The sequence below is a fragment of the Artemia sp. Qi Xiang Cuo genome, chromosome 5, assembly GCF_049724085.1.
Source record: "Artemia sp. Qi Xiang Cuo chromosome 5, ASM4972408v1, whole genome shotgun sequence".
NCBI classification, from domain to species: Eukaryota; Metazoa; Arthropoda; class Branchiopoda; order Anostraca; family Artemiidae; genus Artemia; species Artemia sp. Qi Xiang Cuo.
This window is the reverse complement of record NC_142798.1, coordinates 23,329,854-23,342,793: the sequence shown is the minus strand read 5'-3', so window position 1 is coordinate 23,342,793 and position 12,940 is coordinate 23,329,854. Positions and strand designations below refer to the sequence as shown.

At 37.4% G+C, this 12,940-nt stretch overlaps 1 protein-coding gene across 5 annotated transcripts in view; it reads left to right on the top strand.

The window, feature by feature from the left end:
* The window catches only part of LOC148951958 (long-chain-fatty-acid--CoA ligase 1), a 215,285-nt gene that overhangs the window by 59,701 nt on the left and 142,644 nt on the right, over nucleotides 1-12,940 (top strand). The gene's annotated exons all lie outside the window — the stretch shown is intronic.

The window sequence follows — 12,940 nt, the reverse complement described above, 5'->3', positions numbered from 1 at the left end:
AACTGCTGATTGAACTGCAGGACCCTATGTATTTTGGTGATCTTGAAACCATTGCTCACCATCCAGTGCAAAAGCACATGGTGAACAACGATATTCTCCTTAGGGTCCAAATCAGCAATCAGTTTTTGCTTAGAGGGAGTCCAGTGCATCCCCATATTCTCAACCAATGATCGATTGTAGGGGCTCAGTGAGTCCCTGCTCACGGGTCGATTGATACAGGGAAAAACAAAATCTTCGACGGAGTCGTGAAGCGCCAGAGGAATGTGCCCGTCAATTTCAAAGAACCATCCTTGTGGCCCATTGTCTTCAACGATGGTAATCTCGGGGAACTCAAAAGAATTATCAAGCCATTGATAGTTCCCACCCGGCAAAGAGTAGTGAGACATTGACGAGGGGTACAATGAGTTCATGTTCAGGAACACTGCATTTGACTTTGCACCGGTGTTTTGTCCGCTCGGATCGGTTCAAAAGACGCGATCCCCATGAAAAACATACCCTCCCCTCATTGAAAGCTCTACAAAAAGGTGCTGATCTACATCTGTGATTAGGCCTATTTCCTCCCTACTAATTTTTAAAATCAAATCCATCACCAAATGTGGTGTGGAAAAATAGTAGCCTATATCTAACCCGAACTCTGAATAGGTTTCGTCTGTTTTCTTACAGACTATATCCAACAGAGTTAAAACGTCACTGGCCATGTACAGTCTAAAATAATCCCACCCATTTTTACAATTCCCCTTAGACCACACCTTCTTGGCAAACTCATAGTCCTCGGCCGTGCATTCACTGCTGGTCAGTGAATTGTAAAAAGCTTCAATTGGAGGTAGTTTCACCTCGCTTAAGCGAGCGCCAGAAAAGTAATAGTCGTATGCGTATACACCTTTGCAGGTCAACAGGTCATACATTTCACTGTCTGGAAAGTGCTGTTTAAGCATGGGAAAGCTATCAAAATTGTCGCTTTTATGCACTTGAATCAAATGACTCAATGACTTGGGAAAAAAACTAAAAGAATCTAAAAACCTGATTTTATTCCAACACGTATGCCCATTATCCACTGCCTGCCATTTCAGCTCGAGAAGCAACAACTTCTCGGCCGATTTAGGAATAATGTTATAGATAAATGAATTGTTTACCCATGGACTGTCTACTCCCCATCCTTCCCTGTGCATACTTGCCAGTGCAGGTAAAATAAATTTTCAATCGTAATTTGAGTTGTGGATAAAAACAGGGATAAAAAACTGCTCGCTAACATTTAAGTTATACGATTGATGCGCTACCCGTCTAAAATTACTACTCCCAGATGATATTTCCTGCCACAAGTGATTATGGTCTCTGACTTCCCTCCTCCCACATGTTGTCCCATGGGTCCCCGTATCCTCCTCTACAAAATCTCCCTTACAAGCCCCACATGTGGTTTTATCTTTAATAGCGCGACGATCATCTGAAGACAATGCCATTGTGAAATGGGCATTAATCAATCTAGAAAGAGCGCCATAAGCCTTGACAATTATTTTAGTCAGTGCCTTGACCATACACTCATCCCCCTCATCCAATATTTCTACTATTTCTAACAACCGTATGGTGTTAGAATTGTCTCTTTGCGCATGGGCATAGGACATTGCAATAGCTTGATGTTCTTTGCTCGGTTTGGAAATCGAGGATCATTCACCTCCACCAGCTTAGCTTCACAGTCTAAAGATATTTTGTTGCACTGGAGGAGGGTGTTTTGGAAACTTTTAAAACATAAAATGGCCCTATCCCCTGAAACCGTTTCCACTGTCAGGTAGCCATGCCGACTACAATGCCTCATATGATTTTGTAACTTTAATTCAGTCCAAAATCGAGAGAGGCATGTTGGACAGTAGAAACGTACCCCCGCCCCTTTTTACCCTCCCCCAGAACTCTACTGATGTCTGTGATCGGATTAAAATGGCCAATTGAATTGGCAGTCACTAGATGGTGGTGTATACAACAACCAAACCCAGTGTTTGACTAATTCAATTGACGGGCCTCTTACTGGGAAAACCACCCCCTTCTTTTTTAAACGAACCCCATCTTCAAATTCAGTTTCATACTGAACCACAGTAACGCCAATAATTAAATGGGTATTAGACCTTTTAAAAATATCAATGGATCTTAGGGTCACTGGGTATTTCCCCTCTAAACATGTGAAATCTACAATGGGTAAATTGGACCCTTCCTTCCCATGTACAGCCCAATCGTCTGAATTCGTCTTGGTAGCGTCACGTGCTACAGGTTCGAATGTTGATATGAGGAAAGCGTACTTGAAACATTTTTGAGCTGTTTCAAAACAGATCCGCTGGACACCACGACATCCTTCTAGATCAGGATTATATTTTAAAACTGTATTCCTATCATACCTTCCACCTGCCCCCGCTCTTAAAATAAAATCTTTCTTAAATTTACAAATATTTACACTTAAATTTTCAATAAATAAAACTACAGAGCGGCTTCCATTTTCGCTAAAGTTCTAAAGATGCGCGATAATTTGACCGATCAAATCCATGAAAAAACCCACAAAATTTTCTAAATTAGGATAAATAACGGGCATCTCGGAATGTATATAGTGATGGTAAACTTCACTTTTCCCCTCATTTAAATAAAACACCTTTAAAACAATAGAAACCATAATTGAATCCCTCCCCCACAATTGAATTTGGTTCTCCAACAGTGCACGAATTTTATCTACATAGTCACAATTTCTACGGGATCAAACACAAAATTTCCCCCCATAAGTGAATTAAACGGGTCCCCAAAAGTCGCAGTGTAGACAACTATTGCATTTAAAATTGTGTTGGACAGCTGAAAGTCTGGAAATGTTGTCAATTGGTCATTACCCCCCTCCCCCTCTTGTATATCATCAATTTTCCCTCAACATTGTTCAACAATAGGGCTGTGAGAATGCTCCACTTCAGTTGTTTGAAGTGGATTCGTTAGGGTATCGGAGGCTAGAGGAGGAGGGTTTCCCGTTAATTCGTTTGTAAAATCGTCCGAAAGCTGTAGTGTATTTTGACTGAAGTCTCCCTGCTCAACTGTGCTATTATCTACATTAAAAAGAAAATCATTTAAAAAATTATCAATATTATCAGGTATTTGCTCATTAACGATACCACTCCATGGTGAATTGTTGGGGACCTCCACGTGTGCCTCCTCTCCTCCAACTGATGATGATGGTGACAAGGAATATGGTACCAATGGTCCAATCTATAAATGGAAAAATAGCTTATTTTCAATGTGTTCAAATCACCCCTACTGTTTTTAAAATTGAATTATTATTATTTAAAACGCGCTTAGTAGTAGTAGCAGTATGCACATAGTATCATTTGGTTAATTCACTGTTCCCCTCAAATATCGATATTCTGAAAGTTCAAATTTCAAACTTAATATAATATATTTACAATCTAAAACGCCGCTTTACATAAAATTGACAATTTGATTTTGTTCAAACAACTCCACCCCCTTTCCCAATTTCCAGTATTTAATGCCCCCCCCCCTCCGAGCCGGCGCAGCGCTTCCCGCAGCGCTTCCCGCAGCGCTTTCCCGTGGCGCTTCCCGGGCCCACCGCTGCTTCCCGGGCTCCGCGGCTCCCAGCGGTTAGTATAAGATATTTACAATCTAAAACGCATGACATAGTAGGTTTTGATTTTGTTCAAACAATCACGCCCCAAAAACATTTCATATTAATACTCTTTATCTGCTTTGGAAAAAAAAAACATTATTTGAAATGGATAGCCATCTCCTGTCAGGATACACAACTCGTTCCGATAGAAAGTTGTTTTTAAGAAATTTGTAGAGGCAAGATTAACCTTTCGTTTATATCGCAATAGAAATTACCTAACCTTACTATGATCAGAATATAGTGCCTTTTTTTGGCTTCACTAATCTAATTTAGCAGGGTGAATGCATGCACTTGACATGATTCAAAAGGGAGAACATTATATTTCCTTTGGGGAGAAAAAATCCTTTAATATCTCTGAGATAAACTTTTACTGTGTTCAAAAATGGTGACAAGAAAAGGCATAAAAAAACATTGGAAGAAATAGGTAGATATTTCTATAGCTAGAGGTAAAAACGCTTACATTTGCAAATCCTGGCTGCACTTGGGTGCCGGATGGTCCAGGTAGCGTGTGTTCGAGGGTAACCTCATGATTTTGTGTAGTTCCTGAGACCCTCGACAATGTAGGATAAGAGGATGACGGGCAAGCTACCTCACAATTTTCCGCAACTGCGGCATTGAAAGCATCCATCCACTCTCTTTTGGGTTTTCAGCCTGGCTGTATTGTTGCCTGTGCAGATGAAGCTTGGGCAGGCAGTGTAGAGCTAGAGGGCATCGGACAGCGGCCATATTGGACAACTGTCGCCTTCGCAGGGGCCGCATTATTACCCCTTGCTCTCTTACTGGGAGGCGACGGGCATTCTTCACAATTTGCCTTAAAGAAGAGAAAAAAGTTAGTATCAAAATAATATCCCCCTTTTTTTACAGAAGGAAAATTAGTACCCCCATCCACATAATTTTGTCTAGAAAAGCCTTTATCACTAAGAAAGCCCCCCCTACGCCAGCATTTTCAGTAAAGCAAAAAGTAAAAATATACTAAACTCTGAAATCAAATGCTATTTTAATTAATTAAAAAAGCTTATTCATAGACATCCCAGTCCCCCCTTACTTTTCATGCAAAGAAAACACTTTGTTTTCATTTTACAATAATGTCGATAGAATTGAGGCATGTCCCCCTCCCCCCTTTCACAAATGTCCTAAAAAATATTGTTAGTAATTATTTTTTAAATAATCCCGTTTCACTCCTCCAAAAATACAGGTTACGAATCCACAAGCTTTATAAACAACAATCTCTTTTTGCTTAAAACTGCTTTAATTTGAGAAAGAGAGAAGCAAATCCTTTTTATCATTGAAACCTTTTGGTTAAGTCGCTAACGTTAAGGATTAACAAGCAGGAAGTGCAATTGTGGGGTGTCAGCTGTTTAAATCACTGCGGAAAAATGTTTTTAAGTCAAATAAACGGCGGCGGCTTACATGGAAACGGTATATTAATAGCTAAGGGATAGACAGAAGTTGAATGTCACTTTTTGATAGGCTTACAGAAAGAATAAATTTATTGAAAAAAGAGAAATATTTCTATTGCGAGTATTATACCTGTAAAAACAGTGGGGGGGGGGGTTAGGTTTATGTGGTAAAAAGAACATATTTTATGTTTTCTAGTGAGTATAAAGATTGCAGGGTGGTTAGGTTTGTGGGGGAGGGGGGACTTACCTAAATATAGTAGAGAGTGACCAAGGAAAATAATTTTATTTTGAAAATTAAAAATGAAAATGTACTCACATTGCTAATTGTGGCTGCCAAGGCTTCAACCTCATCAATAATATTTAGTGTTATATCCATTGTCACAATACTTTCTGATAATTTAATCGCAATGCATGTCCGTTATATACGAAATCTCAAGGGTGAATTGTTATGTAACGGGGAAAATCATATGTAAGCAAGCCTCTGATTGGCTGAGAAGGAGGATCTATCCGACTCGCTGATTGGCTGAGAAGGAAACACGGGATCTAACTGTTTCCTAATTCCTGGAAACATCCATAAAAGTGAGAAAATTCCTGTTTTTTCATTCTCACTTACAAAAACTATAAAACAGACATAAATTGATGCTGACATCCATGAAAAACATCAAATAAATTGACCAGCACTCATATAACCCTCCAGAAAACATCCAGAAAAGTGAGAAAATTCCAGTCTATTCATTCTCACTGACAAAACCATAAAACATCCATAAATTGTTGTACTCGTCGCTGTTTTTTTCATTCTCACTGACAAAAACCATAAAACAGACATAAATTGATGTTGACATCCATGAAAAACATCAAATAAATTGACCAACACTCATAACCGTCCAAAAAAAAATCCATAAAATTGAGAAAAACCCTTTTTTTTAATTCTCACTGACAACGAACAGACATAAAAACATGCATAAATTATGTAAAAAAGTTGTAGGTGGCAGCAGGGGCGAGGGATGTGAGTTATAGGGTCCTTTCTACTTGCAAAAAAGTCATTTTCCTTGGTGTTCAAGGTGGGGGACTGTAATTATCCTACTTAAGGTTTTGGACAATGCTGATTCCAATGGTTCACTTTTTATTTCGATTTGACGCCATTTTCAAGGGATTTCAGGCTCTTTTTCAAAATCACCATAAATTTCTTTTCACAAAAAACTTTTACTTCTAAGATTAATCAAAACAATAGTTACCATTCCTGATTCAGTGTCAAATGGCAATTTTTTCTCTTTAGACAGTTTTTTTTTAAAAAACTTTTTCAACTTTTGATTACTATGGGCTGTGGCTCGTTCTTTACTGGGTTGCAACTGCCGCTGCAACCATGATCTGTGTGTTATAAAATTTAAACCTTGGAAAACAAATCGGCTTAAATGAAATACAACATAATCGTTTCCAGCTTCACAACTTTACTCAGTCTCAATTAAGGTTTTAAAGATATGCAAATACATATCCTAAATTTGGAAGAAAAAAAAAACATTGATATGGTTCAAAATTCTACTCAAATAACAGGAATTGCATTTTTGGAACTAAACCATGAGGAAAAGGAACTGATAACGGAAAATGAAGGTAAAATGTTGTTCTGTCAAAATATCAATAAGCATAGACCTGTTACGTAGGTAATTTTCTGTACCATCTAGTGGGAGAAGGAGCAGAGGTAAATATTTCAAAATACCTTCCCGTGACATACTTTGATACTTATGTACTACCTGGAACACGCGTGCTATATTATATAGGGAAGATGCGGGTTTCTTTCGAAACGCGTTTCTTTCAACAGAGAAATGGATTGTAAAGCGTGGTTTGTTATTGGGTTCACAATATTTAAACTATTGTTTTTCTGGGTTTAGGGAAAAAAAGGTACCTAGATTTGGTTAAGTTAGGTTAGGTATTTAATATATGCTATGCTTTACCCCCCCCCCAACCCCCCACTAATGTGCAAATATATGGCCTAAATTTGTTTCTAAACTATTATATTTTTATCCTATTTTCTTTTACTTCATTAGCATCAACCAAACTTCATTTTTCGCGTGTTTTCCTGATAGTACATAAGTACCCATACTTTATGCCTGTAGACCCATCCCTGAAAGTTTAATTTTCCTAACCTAACCCCTTTCCAAGATAGCGAAAAGTAGCTACACTAAAATTGGTACTGCTGTATTAGGTGTAGGCAACGCTAAATAGATGCTAAAAGAAACAACTCAAATAGGTTCTTTCAACAGAAAATTGGATTTAAAACAGTGGTTTCTAACTGCGTTTACAATATTTAAACTTTAGTGTTTTGGGGTTTAGGTTGAAAAAAAGTACCTAGGTTAGGTTACGTATTTAATATATGCTATCCTTTGCCCTCCACCCCCCTAATGTGCAAATATATAACAGAATTTTGTTTTTAAACTATTATGTTTTTATCCTATTTTGTTTTGTTCGTTAGCATTAACCAAACTTCACTTCTTGCATGGTTTACAGCTAATAGAACAGTAACGTAGAATTTTACCAAACTTTTTTTTATTTATAAAAATGTACTATCTTAAACATTTTGGGAAACATAAGACACAACAAGTTATCAATATTAATAAACTAAACTGAATACTTACCATCACAATCAGAATGTCTTCTCTCTCTGATCTGAATGCCCCCTAGGCAAAATCGTCGCTTCGTCGTTTAAAAAATCTTAACATTAAATATACTTCTTTATTATATGTTTGTTGGTTGTTTAAGGATATTATTTTTTTTTTTTTTTGTCAAATTTTTCGAAAATAATAAAAACCGAAAAAAAATAAATATAAAAATTATGTATTTGGAGGAGGTGTTTCTTCCCTCCAAAATTTAAGGTATTTTAAAAAGGAACGCATCCGTTATCAGTCTTCTGGCAAAAACATAAATTCCACATTTGTGCAGGTAGGAGATCATAACCCCCACAATAACATTTTCCGATACGCTGAAACTGAAGGCCTGATTTATATTAAGATTTATTGACTTTTTGGGGGGTGTTTCTCTCTTTTTCGAATATCAAGATCCCTGTTTTCAAAATCCCTTAATCCATCAAAATCCCTTTTTCTTCTGAGGCTTGGAGTCTTTGGTTGGTAGATATTAAACGTAATGAAGTTTATATATTTGCATCTGCATAAAACCCAATTCTTATCAATTGTTATCAAAATTCCATTTTTGAGTTTCCGTTACAATTGATCTGAGTCTCTCCTTAATTACAGTTTAACACTATGAACTGTTTGATAAAACTTATTGGGCTAACGTCCTATTTCTTAATTAATCCCGTGGCAAACCGGAGTTTTTGAAGCACGATTCATACTACTAAAGTGGAGTGTTTCTGAGTCCAGTAGAAATATGCGCCATTTTAGAAAATTATTTTTGGGGGGGGGGAAGCTTGGTTCCTTTACGTGTACGTAAAGGACTGAAACACCCTTACAGGCGTCTTCTTTTCCTCGATATATTTGCTTACTTGGTTATTCAGCGTAAGCAGTAAATTTATGGCAAATCCAGGGAAGATTTTTTGAAACGATTTTTGGGTCTCATTACAAAAATGACGTTCATCGCAAAAACATAAGTTGTTCCCACAAAAGGGTTTTCGTTATTAATTAGAAAAAATTGAATTCAGAAGGCAATATATTTTCACCGTTAGTACTGTTAAGTTTACGGTAGCATCTTAAGACATTTTCTACCCACAGAAACTCACAAAAAATGTATTTAAAAAAAAACGTTTGTAAAAGTTAAAAGATAATTTTTGTACATAAATTTCTGCGTGTTCATTTAGCAGACAAGAAAGCTCAACTTATTTCAAAGTAAAAATATATTTCCATATTTTTATAATTATCTTTTTATACTCAAAATTCAATTACCATTCCCCTTTTTCTGCTATAATTCAAATATTTGAATTGAACTTACACTGAACATATTACTTTCAATGGTCCTATAGTCAAATTTAAAATGATATTCACGAATCTTTTAACTACTGTTGAAGTTCAAACCATGTTGATTGATATTACCTATTTACGGTGAAAATTACGGTACATTTTTTCTACGGAAAAGTACCAGTGCCATTTTTTTGCCATATGGCACTTGCAGATGGCATAATTTATAAAAAGCACGTAGAAAATGAGAAATAGCTTTTGAAAGAGCCCTTAAGAATCACTTTATGATGTTCTGGTAGCCCGCTAAACCTGTAAAAAAAAAAAAAAAAAAAAAAAAAATCAGTGCAGATCAGTGCTACCAATGCAAGAAAGTGATTTTCCTTGTTGTTCAGGGAGGGGGACTGTAACTTCCTTGTACAAGGTTTTGACCATGTTGATTCCAATGTTACACTTTTCATTTGGATCTAACGCCATTTTCTAACGCCTTTTTGTCGAAATCACCATAAAATTCTTTTCGCAATAAACTTTTATTTTTTAGACGAACCAAAATAATAGTTAACGCTCCCTAGTCAGTGTCAAATGGGAATTTTTTTTCACCAGGCAGTTTTTTTCAAAACGCGTTTTTTAACTTTTGGTTACTATGGGCTGTGGTTTGCTCTTTACTAGGTTGCAGCTGCCGCTGCAACCATGATATTTTGCAGGGACATGCTTTAAAAAATGAGCCTGGAAAATGAATAAAAAAAACAAAACAAAAACAGTGGATACCGATATTCCCGATACGATACATGCGATACCAATACGCACGATACCGATGCGCGTGATATCGATACGCCTGATACCACATACAGCCCTTCCCCATGGACTATGGAGGGCCATATCATCATCAAAACCGTATATATTGCACCTTTGAACTATTTGAAACAAACTGGCTATCTCAGAATTTTTATAGGACTAGCTGTGGGGGTGGGGGCCTGGAGGAAGGGGGGCTATTTGCCCTCCAATGTTTTTGGTCACTTAAAAAGGGCACTTACAAATTTAATTCCATTTAGAATGAGCTATTACACACCTCTATGATGCTCAGGCCACCTTCTAGCCCTTCGAAAAAAAAGAAAAAAGGGGGACAGATCAGTGCTACCCATGCAAAAAAGTCATTTTCCTTGGTGTTCAAAGTGGGCGACTTTAATTATCCTACAAAAGGTTTTGGACCGTGATGATTCCAATGGTGCAGGCTCTTTTTCGAAATCACCATAAATTTCTTTCGCAATAAACTTTTACTTTTAAGATTAACCGAAACGATAGTTGCCTTTCTTGATTCAGTGTTAGATGGCAATATTTTACTAGGCAGCCTTTTGAAAACACGTTTTTCAACTTTTGATTATTATGGGCTGTGGTTCGCTCTTTACTAGGTTGCAGCTGCCGCTGCAAACATGATATGCCACTATTATTTCAGGATTGTATTTCTCAGCAATATATTTCAACTGCTCTTTCAGAAGGTCTTGTAACCTTTGTCTTAAAGAAGAGTAAAAACCCAAAGGTTTGTGAACCGTAAAGACCAATTACTATTTGCCTCACAATTGGTAAGCTTTTTGAAAAGCTGATCTTCCAAGAAATAAACAGAAAGTGCGAACATGAGGACAACCAGTTTGGATTTCGCGAACGTTTGGGTGTGCAAAACGCACACGCAACTTTTTTTGGCTATTTTAGACCGCTATCGGATGCTGAAAAGGAACCTGTATGTATGTGCAATCGACATTTCAAAGCCGTTCGATTCCATTATCCATTCTCATGCTATTTTTTATCTATTGAGAAGTGGAATGAACCTTTTTATCTGCCGTCTCTTAAGGAATTGGTATGGTAATGCATCCATACGGGTGCGGCTAGGTAGCCACCTGAGCAAATCCATCACTTTTCGGAAAGGTGGGAAACAAGGTTCTGTGCTTAGTACAGTTCTTTTCAGTAATGCCATCCGAACCGTTACTAAAAATATTTCTCCATTTCTAATTGAGCCCCATATTGATGTCAGCCACCTCTGTTACGCAGACGATATCCTTTTACTATCAGATGATCTCCAGCAAGGCCGTACCCAGAATTTTTTTTCGGAGGGGATTTTACTAAAAAAAAAATTCGGGGGGGGGTGCAATAAAAACCTAAAAAGATACATACAAAATTTTTTCAAATCCATTTTTGTTATGTTTTTACGAGTCAGACAAACATTTTGGAGGGGGGGATTCAAACCTCCTAAACCCCCCCCCCCCTGGATACGGCCTTGATCTCCAGGTTCTCCAATATACAGCTCATACAGTTTGCTCTGGTCCCAATGAGATTGTGCTTCAAGTCGCCTCCTCTAAAACTGAGCTTCTCGTCTACGGTTCGTCTCAACAACCTTCCGTTACATGTTGGCCCAGAAAATATTTCTGCATCGTCTTCTCTGATTTATTTAGACCTCCCGTTTGGATCAAATGTTAAACTACTAAAACGCTTGTTATCTCGGCGTTGAAAGAAAAGCTTAGAAAATCGTACGGGCTGCTTGCTCGAGTTAAAGGCCTGTTTCACAAAATTACCCCGGGCAGACTTTACAACGGTTTGTTCGCACCGCATGTCTTCTTCTTGGTCCCTTTGTGGAGTTTTTTTCACAATATCTGAGCGGAAGAAAATTAAATCTCTATTCTTTCGTTTTTCCAAATATCTTCTGTAATTGTCGCTTTGGACCCGCAACCGGTACATTTCGAGTAGATATGGCGTTTTTGATTTTTCTTCGAAAATGGACCAGCTTGTGGACAGGTTCCGTAAGCGCCGAGAAAATATTGCCGACTTTCTGCTTAATTGTGTTGCTTAAGTAGCTGAGATGTTATTTGTTTTTTTTTGTGGAATTTTTCTTATTTATTGTTTCCATTTTTATTTTATTTTTCTGTATCTTGTTACTCCTCTAAGTCCATTTCATATATGTAAAGAAGGTTGAAATAAATTATTATTATTATTATTATTATTGAGATTGTCTTTTCAGGTGCGGAGGGGATGGCAGACATCCTAAAGCTTGTTTCTTTGGAAAGTGTTTTTTCCTAAGTGTCTTGGTCGAATTTCAAATTTATGCTGAGCCTTCCTTAAGTTGAGCAGAACTAATCTCTTTCCTGAATTGAGCAGAAAAACGTCTATGATATCTTTTTTTCACCAAAGTCATATTTGTTATCTTCTTATTTCCATGTTTGATATTGTTTAAATAGATATTGTTACCTAAGATTTAGAAAAAAAAATTAAAAAAACTAGTAACGTTTAAATTGATGACATACGTAGATTAAAAGGAAATGTCAGGGTTTTAATGGATACTTTGTTGATAGTCGCATATTTACCTTAATTCAGGGGCGGATCCAGGATTTTTTAGGGGAGGGGGCGCAAAATAGGTTGATCCGATAAATTTGCGTTAGGAACAAGTTTAATTAACGCAAACTTACGTTAATTAAGTAAATTACACTACTTTAGACTACGTTAGGGGGGGGGCGCCCCCTCGCCCTCCCCCCTGGATCCGCCACTGCCTTTATTACCTAAATATTAGCCATAAAGCCTCATGTATACCTTAATATTAACGGTAAATAGGCCGACCGTTGCGAAATATTCCTGGCCAGATGTAACTATTTCGGCAAATTGTTGCCCCGTTTTGTTTGCTAAGTTTGCTTAACTGGCTCTTGTGGTGCTTGTCATAGAAGCTCCGTCTGTCTGTACTGTGTGCAAGAATAACCCTGGCAAATTTTTTATTTTTAGTTGGATCTTTTTAGAGTCAACAATAATTGACTCTTTTGAGGGTTACCAACACTTTTGCTGATGACAACCCCCATTAAATGTTATTAGCTGCTCTTTATCTCACGGAGGTTTCTGACAGCAAAGAGTATACGTTAAGCTATAAGTTTGACGTTAAAATTAGAAAACAGCGTGAGATTTTTTCGTGAGAGGCACTGGTCTTTCGTAAAAAAATATGACTGAACCTGACCAGATTCGTCCAATGG